This window comes from Chiloscyllium plagiosum, unplaced genomic scaffold (genome assembly GCF_037043375.1).
Source record: "Chiloscyllium plagiosum isolate Xiang-an unplaced genomic scaffold, Cpla_swu_hap1 HiC_scaffold_39, whole genome shotgun sequence".
Taxonomy (NCBI): domain Eukaryota; kingdom Metazoa; phylum Chordata; class Chondrichthyes; order Orectolobiformes; family Hemiscylliidae; genus Chiloscyllium; species Chiloscyllium plagiosum.
Genome location: NW_028270177.1, coordinates 4,010,336 through 4,026,358, shown reverse-complemented (window position 1 = coordinate 4,026,358; position 16,023 = coordinate 4,010,336). Strand labels below are relative to the sequence as shown.

General features: G+C 41.4%; 1 protein-coding gene across 4 annotated transcripts in view; it reads left to right on the top strand.

Moving 5' to 3' along the window:
• LOC122540881 (FERM domain containing 5a) overlaps positions 1 to 16,023 on the top strand; it is a 257,704-nt gene that overhangs the window by 168,435 nt on the left and 73,246 nt on the right. Inside the window, exon 2 of one of the 4 annotated variants that reach the window (XM_043677110.2) lies at positions 14,870 to 15,302. The exons of the other annotated variants lie outside the window; for them this stretch is intronic. The gene's annotated coding sequence lies outside the window, so the exon portion shown is untranslated. The remainder of the gene's footprint in view (positions 1 to 14,869; positions 15,303 to 16,023) is intronic. 4 annotated transcript variants of the gene reach the window in all.

Sequence of the window (16,023 nt, the reverse complement as noted above, 5' to 3'; positions counted from 1 at the left end):
TGAATTCAGTAAGACTTACTCTGAAAGTAACTGTACACAAAACGGAAGAGCAGACCATCTCTTCGCCCCTTGTAATTGGGCTGGAATTTTCTGGAATGCTGCCTGTCACCCCCTGAATACAAAATGCTTTGCCTATGTGGCTAAATAAAGAAAGGGAAGAAATATTGGATTAAATGAGAGAGAAAAAAATGGGATAGATAGGAAAAGTAAGAAAAAAAAGAAACAAATTTAATATTTGAAATCTCCCAAACAATTCACAACCTGATGGAATGAAACTCAATATTTAATAATTGTTCACTTTCTGAATAAGGGAAGTTGATTGGAAGTCACTAAGAATGATAATGTTGTTAAAAGATACTTTCACTGTTAACTACCAGACATAGCTTTCTTTGGCATGTTTTGCATATGATTGATGCAAAAACACTTCAGCTTTATGGAGAATGTGGAAAAGAAAAGTGCAAAACTAATGCAGGCGTACAAATTGTCCATCAAACTGGGGATGATTCATGGATTATCACTTCATCATTACACACTGCTTCAGATACAGTGATTTCTTCCAGTAATCTCTAGCCCATTACATCAATAATAATGTTTTGTGTTTTGTTCGCTTTCACGCCAAGTGCCACAAAATCTGGTCTTCATATCAATTTCGAAGTTTACAGTGTATATCAGTGCAGCTTTCAGCTAATACTAAGGTGCACTAGAACCATGAACAATGAATAGAAATGTATCAATTGGATTATCTTTCAATAAGACACTGACTCCCAGAAGTGTAAGATAATTCTTCCCAAGTGCACCTTATTGATTTTGCTTGGTGGTGTGGGCAGCCTGTAAACATATAATTTCTGTGCCATATTTGCAAATCAGAGTCAGAAGTCACACAACATCAGGTTATAGTCCAACAGATTTATTTGAAATCACAAGCTTTCAGAGCACTGCTCCTTCATTGGGTGAAGTGACTTCACGTGATGAGGGAACAGCACTCCAAAAGCATGTGATTTCCAATAAACCTGTTGTCTATAATCTGGTGTTGTGTGACTTCTGACTTTGTCCACCCCAGTCCAACACTGGCACCTCCACAATATGAAAAACAGAGGCACAACTTGTTTCTTGCTTTTGTTATGGTTGGTTTATTACCACACCATTGTAGCACCTTTGGCAGGCACCAAAGGTCTGTCGATAATCTGCCCCTCTGTTGTTCCACTCTCCTGCTGCCAAGTGCTGAGGACTGGTAAGTGTCTTTACCTTCTCCCCCAACTCCTCCTCCATTGATTAATTCATTTCTCCTCCTCCTTTTGGCAGCTCTTGTATGTTTCTGCCATTGAGAACTTACCCGGCTGGAGTCTGGGAGTTATGATCTGGTTCTGGATTAGTGGTGCTGGAAGAGCACAGCAGTTCAGGCAGCATCCAAGGAGCTTCCAGAATCTGGTTTCCAGCATCTGCAGTCATTGGTTTTACCTCGTTATGATCTGGTGTCATTTTGCAGTGTGGCATGCTACTCTGGTACTGCAGAATGCAGCACCACGTCGCCACCTTTGATCGCCCGTTTGTTAAAACATGATGACTGATGCAGGCTCAGTCATTGCTCATTAAAGCTCTATCACCGTCAAGCACTTAATCAACAAAGGTTAAAGTCCTTGTGTTACTGTACTGAAGAGGTCCCAATCAGACTCAATTCTTCCAAACAGCAGGAGCAAGCTTGGCTAAAAGCTTCTTTAAGACATTACCACGTTAAGGGTTGCTACAAAGATGCTGTAACCGTGAAAGTGCAATTTCCTTTTGAAATTTAATTCATTCAACATTTAATCTTCATGCTCTACTTTTAAATACTCTGTGGGTGATTCGATAGTCAGCAAGGTGTGGGCTGGATGTCACTGTTGAGGATGGGATCAGTCACTGGGTTTTGTGTGCTCTGTGTCATCATTATTTATATCCAGTTGAGGCACAGCATAAATTAAATGGGGAGAAATTCTTTATCTGCTCCACCCTTCCGTGAAACAGTGGCTTAATCACAATCCCAGTAAACCATTCCCTCACGGCATTATAATACCAACCCTCAGGGCTGTGGGTCCAATGGAGAATTGTTGGCGCTTGCTTTATGGAGGACACTCACTGATTTAACTGGAGCTGGCAAAAACAAGTCGGATTCCTTCCCAGGAGTAGGAATTTTCATTCCATCAAATTAAAACTGGATTTGGAAGATGATCAGAACACTAACCTCTGCACTTCCCAGAACCTTCTCAGTCCAGATTTTTAAACAAGTTTTAATTTAGAGCAGATTGAAATCGCGTCTTGTCCAGTTTTTGCAGGAAGTAACTGGAAACTCTTGATTCAGGTTGCCATTCCCACCAGGATTGCTTTGAAGTCACCAGGAATTGAAAATTCATCTAAAAGGGCGTCTCTGTTGGCAGCAAAATAAACAAGGTCAATAAGTCAAAAAGGCATCAAAATAAATTGTTTTGATTTTCATTTTCTTGTAATATTTTCGCCATGTAACTGCTGGATTTGGGAAAGCAGCTGTTTGACCAGGAATCAAGAAGCAGAGAATGAAGAACCTTCCAATTGGCCATGAAGAGGAGCATTATGGGAATGGATGTGTTGGGTGACCAATGGGGAAGGATGTCCATGTAATGACACCTGCCTGGAATACGTCCATCACAGCTGGCAACACTGCAGAGAAAAATGTGTATAAATTCAATAAGATTCAGCGTTTGCAAGAAGCAAAATTTTTGTTTCAATAGATTAAAACATAGAAACTAGGAGCAGGAGTAAGCCATTCAGCCCTTTGAGTATGCTCTGCCATTCTAGCCACTTGGAAAAAGACCCATTTATTTATACTCTTTACTGTCTGCCAACCACTCTCGATCCATCTCAATACCCTACCCATAATCCCATGTGCTTTAATTTTACACACTCATCTCTTATGTGGGGGTATATTGAAAGCCTTCTGAAAGTCCAGGTAAACTACATTCTCTGGCTCCCTCTCGTCAACTCTACTAGTTACATCCTGGAAGAGTTCCAATTGATTTGTCAAGCACGATTTCCCTTTTTAGCATTCTTGCTGACTCAGTCCAATCCTAACACTGTTTTCCAAGTGCTCTTCTATTAAATCTTTTATAATTTACTCTAGTATTTTCTCCATTAACAATGTCAGCCCAACAGGTCTATAATTCTCTGTTTTCTCTCTACCTCATTTTTAAATAGTGGGGTTACATTAACTACCCTCCAACCCATAGGAACTGTTCCAGAGTTTGTAGAATCTTGAAAGATAACCACCATTGTATTTACTATTTCTAGGGCTACTTCCTTACGTACTCTGGAATGTAGATTGTTGAGACCTGGGGATTTATCAGCCTATACTTACATCAATTTTCCAAACACCATTTCCCTACTAATACTGATTTCCTCCCTCTAAGTAACACACCCTAATCTATCATAGGCACCCCACACCTCATACCATTGTAGTTACCTTTATTTAGATTCAAGACTCTAGTCTCAGAATCGACTCTTCATCTTAATTAAGTATTCTCTCATATGGTCACTCTTCCCCAAGGGGCCAATTATTCTTTCTTATTAGACAATAGCCAGTCCAGCATGGCCTGATTCCTCAATGTGTTGACCTAGAAAACCATCCTGTCTACTCTCCAGGAGCTCCTCCTCTACAGTATTGTTACTAATTTGATTTACCCAGTATATATGCAGAATTAAGTCACCCATAATAGTAAATGTACCTTTATTCCTTGCGGCTCTAATTTCATGTTCAATGCCTTCCCCAACATTACCACTCCAGTTTGGGGGGGAGTGTATAAAACCCCCACCATTGTTTTCTGCCTCTTGGAGTTTCTAATGTCTACCCACTTCACTTGAACTGATATCCTCCTGCTATAACAACTGTAATTGGAGAATGGAGCAGTTAGCAGATCGGCTGTTGGCTATTTTTGGTTCAGGAATGCTGATGGTCAGTCACACAGGGCAGGCTAAGAAGGCAGCATCACCACCTGACTCCCATTGTTGGATTGTGAATAAACTGGAGACTCTGAGACTGGTCACCTTGGAACAGGGGAGGTTCAGGGAAGATTGAATTCAGGCATTCGGTATCATGAAGGGTTTTGGTGAAGTCAGTAAGGAGAGGCTGTTTTACAGTGGGAGAGGGGCCAGTAGCTCAGGTGATGCAGACTGAAGGAGTTGAGCAAAAGAAGTCTAGGGAGAGATGAGAAGTTTTAGTTTCACAGTGAGGGTGAGTGATAACTTCCAAAAGGGAATTTGATAAATTCTTGAGGTGGGAAAATGGGCAGGACCATAGGAAAAAGATCAGGGAAAATAAATTTCAGCTTTTTCACATTCCAAAACTGAATGTTTAAAAAATCTCTTTAAAGAGCCAGTCAAATCAAAGCAAGTTTTGTAAAGGATTAAACCTCAGGATTCCCCAAAATGCTTCCCAGCCAGTGGCTCAAATGAAGGGTCATCACTGTGGTGCTGATTTCAGACTCAGCAAGCAAGATGAGCACAGCAAGATTCTATAGTAAAATTAATTAATAAATGGCCTGTTTTGGTAATGATAGTGGAGGGGCCACTGTCATTCTGGATGCTCAGAGAAAAGCAAGTCTTAGTGACATCACACATCTGATCTGTCCTGCATGGGGCTGCTTGGACCCTGGTTTAATCTCTGCCCCATGAGCTGGCAGCCGGATACTTGGCTCGGACATGGAGTGGACGTCGAACCTGAACTTTCTGACCCAAAGACAAGAGAACTACTTCCTGTGTCACAGTGATACTTTGTCACAACCCCTGAGTCAGTTTTTTATTAAAAAATAGAGCAATTTGATAACACAGGTGGATTTTTTAAAGTGTGAGGCAGTCTGCTCACCACAGTATGGTGTTTAAAATATCGTCATGTCATTTAAAACTGTCTGATCTCATCATTGTCTGATGCTTCACAAAGTCTTGCTATTAGGTCTGGATTTCTATCATTCTCATGAAACAAATGTTTAAGATAAATTGAGTGGATGTTGTAGTTACTGCAGAGTTCAAGCTTCAGCCACTAATGTAATCTTTCTCATGGGTTTAGAGAGCTGATATAGCTGGTTAGAGGGTGAAGGAGGAGGTGGGAGAGGGGTTGGTTGAGGGGGAGGGTGTACTTTTGCATCATTGCTGGTTAAAGTGTTAGGTAGTAACTGCATAGTGAGGACAGTGAGCTACCTGGGATCTCAGTGAGTGATAGGATTGTCTCCTCACTGTCACTACCTTGATCAAAAATGAATGAAATGGGATGAGATATTTGGATGAGAAACAGAGCTCACTGGATCTCAAATGTTAACTCTGCTTTTTCTCCATAGGTGCTACCTGACCTGCTGAGTTTCTCCAGTATTTCCTGTATACGTAAGATAAATGCTGGATCAACTTTTGTTGAGGAACAATGGGCATGTTGAATGAAAGAGGTTTTAATACAATGATAAAAGGTACTGCCAAGGCCTTGCCTAGAGTTTATTTTGTTCTGCTGACATAAATCTCATCTACAATCTAAAAGCTTATGCTCAGACAGTTTTATTTTTTCAGTTCTGACATACAAACCACCCAGCAATTTATAGAGAGTTGGCACTCACGCTCAGTCTCATTCTGACTATCAACTGCTGCGTTTTCTAAACAGTCTAATAATGTTGGAGTGCCATTAAGCTCTTATGAATTTTTCAAGCAGTTTCTGGGCCAGTCTAACCTCAGTGTGACTATGTGTGAGGGGGAATTAATTCTGATTGTACTGCCTCTCAGTCTGTGGGATTTGGTCTCACAGATTATTAGAGGAGAGAAAGCTCATGACATGGTACAATGAGAGGATGAAAAGCATCGCCTTGCCTGAGAACTACTGACAGATGTCTTCCAGTTTAATAAATTATCATCTAATTTTTCAAGTTAGTTTCTATTCCTGCTGCCTGTAGGAGTCTTTGAGTGATGTCAAAAGTGTTTTAATGCATTTGTCGGATTACAGATTAAGACGTTCTGAAACTTGAAAGCAAAAATACTTGCGTTTTCAGGTTTTGCTTAAAATAAATTACAGATGCCATGGCAACGTATGTATTTAAATAAGCTATTCTGTTGGTGAAGGTCACCTGAGAAAAGGGGTTTGAGAAATGATTCACAGGTAAAGCCAGAACAGAATGACTAGCAGTCACTAAGTGGCCCAGTCCCCCGAGCTCACCACAGAGGTGACTCAGACACTGATAACATTAACAGACAAACATTCATCACAGTGAGAATATTCCACTCCATCATTCAAAATAGGTGTATGTACTTGGCTCTTTATACAAACAGTGCCCCCTGTTTGCAGTGCAGGAAACTGCACCATTGCAGAGGGTTTGAACATAAAGAAGAGTCAACAAGAAGGTTGTCATGGTAGCACTAAACCTTGTGAATATTCTATTATTCCTTTAAAGACGAGTGGTTCATCACTCAACTTGTGCGAAGAGACGAGAGAAAGTGGCATGGTTCAAATTTGAGCAGAGAAGGAAGAGCAGACATTTAATACAGAGGTGCACACTATGGCAGGTTTAATACAGGTGTCCACACTATGGCAGGTTTAATACAGGTGTGCCCACTATGACAGGTTTAATACAGGTGTCCACACTATGACAGGTTTAATACAGGTGTGCCCACTATGACAGGTTTAATACAGGTGTCCATACTATGACAGGTTTAATACAGGTGTGCACACTATGACAGGTTTAATACAGGTGTCCACACTATGACAGGTTTAATACAGGTGTGCACACTATGGCAGGATTAATACAGGTGTGCCCACTATGACAGGTTTAATACAGGTGTCCACACTCTGACAGGTTTAATACAGGTGTGAACATTATGACAGGATTAATACAGGTGTCCACACTATGACAGATTTAATACAGGTGTGAACATTATGACAGGTTTAATACAAGTGTCCACACTATGGCAGGTTTAATACAGGTGTCCACACTCTGGCAGGTTTAATACAGGTGTGAACATTATGACAGGTTTAATACAGGTGTCCACATTATGACAGGTTTAATACAGGTGTGCACACTATGGCAGGATTAATACAGCTGTGCCCACTATGACAGGTTTAATACAGGTGTCCACACTATGACAGGTTTAATACAGGTGTGCCCACAATGGTAGGATTAATACAGATGTGCCCACTATGACAGGTTTAATAAGGCGTGCACACTATGGCAGGTTTAATACAGATGTCCACACTATGGCAGGTTTAATACAGATGTGCACACTATGACAGGTTTAATACAGGTGTCCACACTATGGCAGGTTTAATACAGATGTGCACACTATGGCAGGTTTAATACAGGTGTGCACACTATGGCAGGTTTAATACAGGTGTCCACGCTATGGCAGGTTTAATACAGATGTGCACACTATGGCAGGTTTAATACAGGTGTGCACACTATGACAGGTTTAATACAGGTGTCCACATTATGGCAGGTTTAATACAGGTGTCCACACTATGACAGGTTTAATACAGGTGTGCACACTATGGCAGGTTTAATACAGGTGTGCACATTTTGGCAGGTTTAATACACATGTGCGCACTATAGTAGGTTTAATACAAGTGTGCACACTGGCAGGTTTAATACAGGTGTGCAAACTATGGCAGGTTTAATACAGATGTGCACACTATGACGGGTTTAATACAGGTGTGCACACTATGGCAGGTTTAATACAGGTGTGCACACTATGACAGGTTTAATACAGGTGTGCACACTATGGCAGGCTTAATACAGGTGTCCACACTATTGCACGTTTAATACAGGTGTGCACACTATGGCAGGTTTAATACAGGTGTGCACACTATGACAGGTTTAATACAGGTGTGCACACTATGGCAGGTTTAATACAGGTGTCCACACTATTGCACGTTTAATACAGATGTCCACACTATGGCAGGTTTAATCCAGGTGTGCTCACTATGGCAGGTTTAATACAGGTGTGCACACTATGACAGGTTTAATACAGGTGTCCACACTATGGCAGGTTTAATACAGGTGTCCACACTATGGCAGGTTTAATACAGGTGTGCACACTATGACAGGTTTAATACAGGTGTGCACACTATGCCAGGTTTAATACAGGTGTGCACACTATGACTGGTTTAATACAGATGTGCATACTATGGCATATTTAATACAGGCGTGCACACTATGACAGGTTTAATACAGGTGTGCACACTATGACAGGTTTAATACAGGTGTGCACACTATGGCATATTTAATACAGGCGTGCACACTATGGCAGGTTTAATACAGGTGTGCACACTATGACAGGTTTAATACAGATGTCCACACTATGGCAGGTTTAATACAGGAGTGCTCACTATGGCAGGTTTAATACAGATGTCCACACTATGGCAGGTTTAATACAGGATTGCTCACTATGGCAGGTTTAATACAGATGTGCACACTATGGCAGGTTTAATACAGGAGTGCTCACTATGGCAGGTTTAATACAGGTGTGCACACTATGGCAGGTTTAATACAGGATTGTTCACTATGGCAGGTTTAATACAGATGTGCACACTATGGCAGGTTTAATACAGGAGTGCTCACTATGGCAGGTTTAATACAGGTGTCCACACTATGACAGGTTTAATACAGATGCCCACACTATGGCAGGTTTAATACAGGTGTCCACGCTATGGCAGGTTTAATACAGATGTGCACACTATGGCTGGTTTAATACAGGTGTGCACGCTATGGCAGGTTTAATACAGATGTCCACACTATGACAGGTTTAATACAGATGTGCACACTATGGCAGGTTTAATACAGGTGTCCACACTACGGCAGGTTTAATACAGGTGTCCACACTATGACAGGTTTAATACAGATGTGCACACTATGGCAGGTTTAATACAGGTGTGCACACTATGGCAGGTTTAATACAGGTGTCCACACTATGACAGGTTTAATACAGATGTTCACACTATGGCAGGTTTAATACAGGTGTCCACACTATGGCAGGTTTAATACAGATGTGCACACTATGGCAGGTTTAATACAGGTGTGCACACTATGGCAGGTTTAATACAGGTGTCCACACTATGGCAGGTTTAATACAGATGTTCACACTATGGCAGGTTTAATACAGGTGTCCACACTATGGCAGGTTTAATACAGATGTGCACACTATGGCAGGTTTAATACAGGTGTGCACACTATGACAGGTTTAATACAGGTGTGAACATTATGACAGGTTTAATACAGGTGTCCACACTATGGCAGGTTTAATACAGGTGTGCACACTATGACAGGTTTAATACAGGTGTCCACATTATGGCAGGTTTAATACAGGTGTCCACACTATGACAGGTTTAATACAGGTGTGCACACTATGGCAGGTTTAATACGGGTGTGCACACTATGATAGGTTTAATACAGGTGTCCACACTATGGCAGGTTTAATACAGGTGTGCACATTTTGGCAGGTTTAATACAGATGTGTGCACTATAGTAGGTTTAATACAAGTGTGCACACTGGCAGGTTTAATACAGGTGTGCAAACTATGGCAGGTTTAATACAGATGTGCACACTATGACGGGTTTATTACAGGTGTGCACACTATGGCAGGTTTAATACAGGTGTGCACACTATGACAGGTTTAATACAGGTGTGCACACTATGGCAGGTTTAATACAGGTGTCCACACTATGGCAGGTTTAATACAGGTGTGCACACTATGGCAGGTTTAATACAGGTGTGCACACTATGACAGGTTTAATACAGGTGTGAACATTATGACAGGTTTAATACAGGTGTCCACACTATGGCAGGTTTAATACAGGTGTGCACACTATGACAGGTTTAATCCAGGTGTGCTCACTATGGCAGGTTTAATACAGGTGTGCACACTATGACAGGTTTAATACAGGTGTGCACACTATGGCAGGTTTAATACGGGTGTGCACACTATGATAGGTTTAATACAGGTGTCCACACTATGGCAGGTTTAATACAGGTGTCCACACTCTGGCAGGTTTAATACAGATGTGTGCACTATAGTAGGTTTAATACAAGTGTGCACACTGGCAGGTTTAATACAGGTGTGCAAACTATGGCAGGTTTAATACAGATGTGCACACTATGACGGGTTTAATACAGGTGTGCACACTATGGCAGGTTTAATACAGGTGTGCACACTATGACAGGTTTAATACAGGTGTGCACACTATGACAGCTTTAATACAGGTGTGCACACAATGACAGGTTTAATACAGGTGTGCACACTATGACAGGTTTAATTCAGGTGTGCACACTATGGCATATTTAATACAGGCGTGCACACTATGGCAGGTTTAATACAGGTGTGCACACTATGACAGGTTTAATACAGATGTCCACACTATGGCAGGTTTAATACAGGAGTGCTCACTATGGCAGGTTTTATACAGATGTCCACACTATGGCAGATTTAATACAAGATTGCTCACTATGGCAGGTTTAATACAGATGTGCACACTATGGCAGGTTTAATACAGGTGTGCACACTATGACAGGTTTAATACAGATGTCCACACTATGGCAGGTTTAATACAGGAGTGCTCACTATGGCAGGTTTAATACAGATGTCCACTCTATGGCAGGTTTAATACAGGTGTCCACACTCTGACAGGTTTAATACAGATGTCCACACTATGGCAGGTTTAATACAGGTGTCCACACTATGGCAGGTTTAATACAGATGTCCACACTATGGCAGGTTTAATACAGGTGTGCACAGTATGGCAGGTTTAATACAGATATACACACTATGACAGGTTTAATACAGATGTGCACACTATGGCAGGTCTAATACAGGCGTGCACAGTATGACATTTTTAATACAGGTGTCCACACTATGGTAGGTTTAATACAGGTGCGAACACTATGGCAGGTTTAATACAGGAGTGCTAACTATGGCAGGTTTAATACAGGTATCCACACTATGGTAGGTTTAATACAGATGTGTACACTATGACAGGTTTAATACAGGTATCCACACAATGACAGGTTTAATATAGGTGTCCACACTATGGCAGGTTTAACACAGGCATGCACATTATGACAGGTTTAATACAGGTGTGCATACTATGGCAGGTTTAATACAGGTGTGCACACTATGACAGGTTTAATATAGGTGTCCACACTATGGCAGGTTTAATACAGATGTGCACACTATGACAGGTTTAATACAGGTGTGCACACTATGACAGGTTTAATATAGGTGTCCACACTATGGCAGGTTTAATACGGGTGTGCACACTATGACAGGTTTAATACAGGTGTGCACACTATGACAGGTTTAATATAGGTGTCCACACTATGGCAGGTTTAATACGGGTGTGCACACTATGACAGGTTTAATACAGGTGTGCACACTATGACAGATTTAATACAGGTGTGCACACTATGACAGGTTTAATATAGGTGTCCACACTATGGCAGGTTTAATACAGGTGTGCACACTATGGCAGGTTTAATACAGGTATCCACACAATGACAGGTTTAATACAGGTGTGCACACTATGACAGGTTTAATATAGGTGTCCACACTATGGCAGGTTTAATACGGGTGTGCACACTATGACAGGTTTAATACAGGTGTCCACACTATGGCAGGTTTAATACAGATGTCCACACTATGACAGGTTTAATACAGGTGTGCACACTATGGCAGGTTTAATACAGGTGTCCACACTCTGACAGGTTTAATACAGGTGTGCACACTATGGCACGTTTAATACAGGTGTCCACACTCTGACAGGTTTAATACAGGTGTCCACACTATGGTAGGTTTAATACAGGTGTGCACACTATGGCAGGTTTAATACAGATGTCCACACTATGACAGGTTTAATACAGGTGTGCACACTATGGCAGGTTTAATACAGGTGTCCACACTATGACAGGTTTAATACAGGTGTGCACACTATGGCAGGTTTAATACAGGTGTCCACACTCTGACAGGTTTAATACAGGTGTCCACATTATGGCAGGTTTAATACAGGTGTCCACACTATGGCAGGTTTAATACAGGTGTGCACAGTTTGACAGGTTTTGCTAAAATGAAATGTGAGAAACGTTTCCAGTGGTGGGAGGGTTGGTAAATGAAGCACTCAGTCTTAAAGCAGTGGGTTGCCGGAAATTCTCACATCCTGTGAGTTGATCTGATCTGGAACATTTGTAATTGAGCCTGGAAACAGACTCGCTAATAATTTTCAGAAGCGGATTGGACAAATACACGAGAAGTAGAGCTTTGCAGAGTTATCAGGTAAGATTAGGTTTCGTGGGACTAATTGGAAACTCTTCCAGAGACTGAGCACAGATTCGGTAGGCTGCTTGACCTCCTGTATTATTCTGTCTCAGTGAAGGGATGTCAGTGCTGGTGAATCAAGGACAGTTCCTAAACATTCCAGGTGAGTCCCAGCATGAGTCTGGGTGTGGTGGTCATTCAACTGGGTCAGTCATTGCAAGGCCTGGCCAAAGTATCTGATTGAAGAAAAGATCAAACCCAGCCACAGCAGTTTGAGAAATTCAATCTCTACTTTCAACAAAAAGTTAAAAAGCCAGTGATAAAATGTTGTCACCAATGCCCCTTACGGAAATCTTCCTGAAGGGTTTGTCAGATGATCCACCCCATTCTCATCAACTCTACCTACACATTCCCAACATTGGTTGATTGGTTATCCAATTCATCCAACCCAGTACCCACGGCCAATCAGAAAGCAAGCAGACTTTTCACCACCAGGTGGGATGATTCCTGATTGGCTATCTTTTTCTTTTCCCTGTTCCCATTAACCAATAATCAATCCTGTACAACAAAAATGAAAGGAAAGTACCCTTCCTTGAATCTCCCAATCGGTTTTTGCCTCGGTACCTTTCGAACCTGGAGAGTCTGGGCTTATAGGAGACTGCAGACCACAATTACTTGATCGCATTCACCACAGTTGCCCCCTAAGGAACCTAGCAAGGCCATCAGTTGTATCAAACTCAGTGACAATACTTACAACTGGAGAGTGATTTTTGTTTTGTAATAGTGTAATCTGTCTCTACAATGTTCCTAACCTTTACTTTTAGCATTGCTGCTTCATCTCTATGGTACTGGGTGAGATGCTGCTATTTTTCACATAAAAGACCTCATGGCCACTGTTTTCATCTGCAATTGTCACTCAATTATAGTCAGTTTTGGCCTAACCAATCATAATGAGACTGCTCAATCTCATTCAAGTTCAGCTCATTTCACCCAAAGGGGATTTTGACCTCGCCCTTCTGTCTGGTCCATGTTTAGGAGTAATAATGAGCAGGGTCTGATATAACCCTTTACAGGGTTTGTAGATGTCGCTGGTGTAGTAAATGTGAATACAGCAAAATGTCATGTCAATTTCAGATGCTATATCACTGTGTGTTGCTGAGCTTCAGCGTTACCACTCCTGGAGTCTCCAGGATTGAAATTAAAGCAGGTGAAAACTGATTGGAGTAAAATCCTTAAGTTTTAAAAAGGTTTAAAGTTTAGGCAAGTGTGCTGTCTTTCTCTTTACTTGTACAATGCCCTGGTGAGATGACATCCTGAGTACAGTGTCCAGTTTATGTCACTTTATTTGCAAAAGGATATGAACGCATTAGAATAATTTCAGAAAAGGTTCATTTGACTCATACCTTGGAAGAAAGGCTTCACATGAAGAAAGGGGAACAGATTTGGCGTGTACTCATTGCAGTTTAGAAATGAATGTGATTCTTGCTGAAACATACAAGATGTGGGGACAGTTGATAGGGAAGATACTGGGAGGACGTTTCCTCTGGCAGGGAATCCTAGGGCAAGGAGAAACAGTTTCAGAGTAGGATGTCTCTCTTTTTGGAATATTGTTTCCTCTCTGACGTTGTTTGTCGGTGGATTTTTCTTCCCTGGAAAATAGTGAAGACTGGGTCATTAAATTTATTTAAGGCTGAGTTGGATAGATTTTTGATTGACAGTGAAGTCTGGGTAAGGGTGGGCAGCAGGAGTGTGGAGTAGAGATCACAACCAGTCATGACCATATCGAATGATGGAGCCATTTGTAAACACTAATGGTCTACTCCTGCACCTAAGCCCAACGTCCTCCATAAAACTATTTTTAAAGTGACACATTACAAAAAGCTGCATGATTCCAGAGAGAATCCAGAGAATTTACCTCTAAATAGACTTGGATGGGAGCAGGGAAAAGAAGGACCTGGTCAGTGCAAGCAGGACTGCAGTCACCATTGGTCATATTTTTTGTCTTTAATAAAACACAAGAATATGTTGAAGAAAATGAAATCTTGCCCAAATACTTGAAGATAAAATAATGTGGGAGTCTGTCTTCCCATTGTCCTTTAAACTTTGTTTCCCTCAGCCAATAAATGTCCGATTTCTTGAGAATCCCTGATTTTTAATCATTCCATCTTTGGAAACCATTCCCTCAGCTGCCTACACACTCAGCTCAGGAATTCCCTCCCCAGACCTCTCCCACCTCTCTCTTTTCTTTAGAATCTACTTAAACCTACTTCTCTGACCAAATCTCTGGCCACTCGTCCTAGTGTCTCTTCAGATGGCTGATCAAATTTTGATTTAAAGTAATCCTATCAATTGTCTTGTAATGCGTTACTGTTTTAGAACTGCTATTTAAAGTAAAGATGCTTTGTTGCAGATTTATTTTATAACTGTGGGATCTTGCTGTTAGTCTAAATACCAAGAGGAATCAGAGAATAAACAATAATGGGCATCATTGTGTTTCAGTGCACATAACCCAGGAGCAGAAGGCCATTCAGCCCTTTAGGTTATCACTAAGGTCATGGATGATTTGTATCTTAACTGGGTCTCTCTGTTTTGGAACAGTGTTGAGATGCCCTGAGGTGAGACACTACAGGAATCCTCTTGTTAATGCTGTACGTCATTTTGGACAGGCGAGTGCTTGCAGATATTCTCCTAATGGTCCATGAACCTACTGACCCCATCGCCAGTTGGAAGTCTTGCTCTCCCTGATCCTACAAATAGACAGTCCATCCCTGGGGGCAGGCTGAGTTCAGGCCAGGCAGTTTTATAGCCTGAGAAATTTCAACCTGGACACGAGGAACTGCTGTTTTCATCCTGGACAGTGAGGAAATGATTCCATTCTGAATATTTCACCAAATATCAGATAAAACAATTCCATTGCAGTTGATTCAGAATTTCATGGACCAATTCTGAACAATTCTGATCTTAATGACTTGGCTTCTGGGACACCAAAAAGATTGGTTACTCAACAGAACTAATCGATTTCATAGAACTGGTGAGATAATATTTTAATCTTTTCGGGTAAGGATCAGAGCTTAACAATTATTTTTGGTATTTTGCAACCTTATGAATTTTGATGCTACTTAGTCTGTTTGTTGATGGGAAATTGAATTTCAGGCCATTGTCAGTTTTAAAGAGCAGGCAGTTTTTAGTTGACAGTTAACAGCTGAACTATCTCAGTCTGCAAATCCGGAAGGAGATTTTGAAGGCTTCTGGAATTCTCTGATGCTGCTGTCCCCTGATCGTTCCAGCTTTCAGGAAATGGAAGTTGAGGTTCTGGACTGGTATTCACTGCTGTTGCAACAAGAAAACATTCCATTTTTGGGGCTGTTTTCTGCAAACATCTGTAATAGTGCTCAGGAACATTTCCGACACGTGCAAAGTTCCAACCATTCTCCAGTTAAAGCTGGGTGAAGTGAGTCAAAGCAAATAAATCTCAAGTGTCCTTTAGGAAATGTTGCTTGTGGAAGGCGGTGTGTTGACCAATTTGTGTTCTCACCTGCCCTGTCCTCCCACTTGCTCCGGTATAGCCCTCACCTCAATAAAAGGCCTCAATCCATTCAAACAGGGCATGGAATGAAAGGTTTGGGAGACTCAATAAATCCTGGAGTTCCCTTCAAATGGAGAAGATTGGTCTGATCTTGGCACTGTTCAGATTGAAGGTCCATAATGTGGATCATTCAATTCCCCTTCCCCTTGCCCTGCCCCTTCCTGTG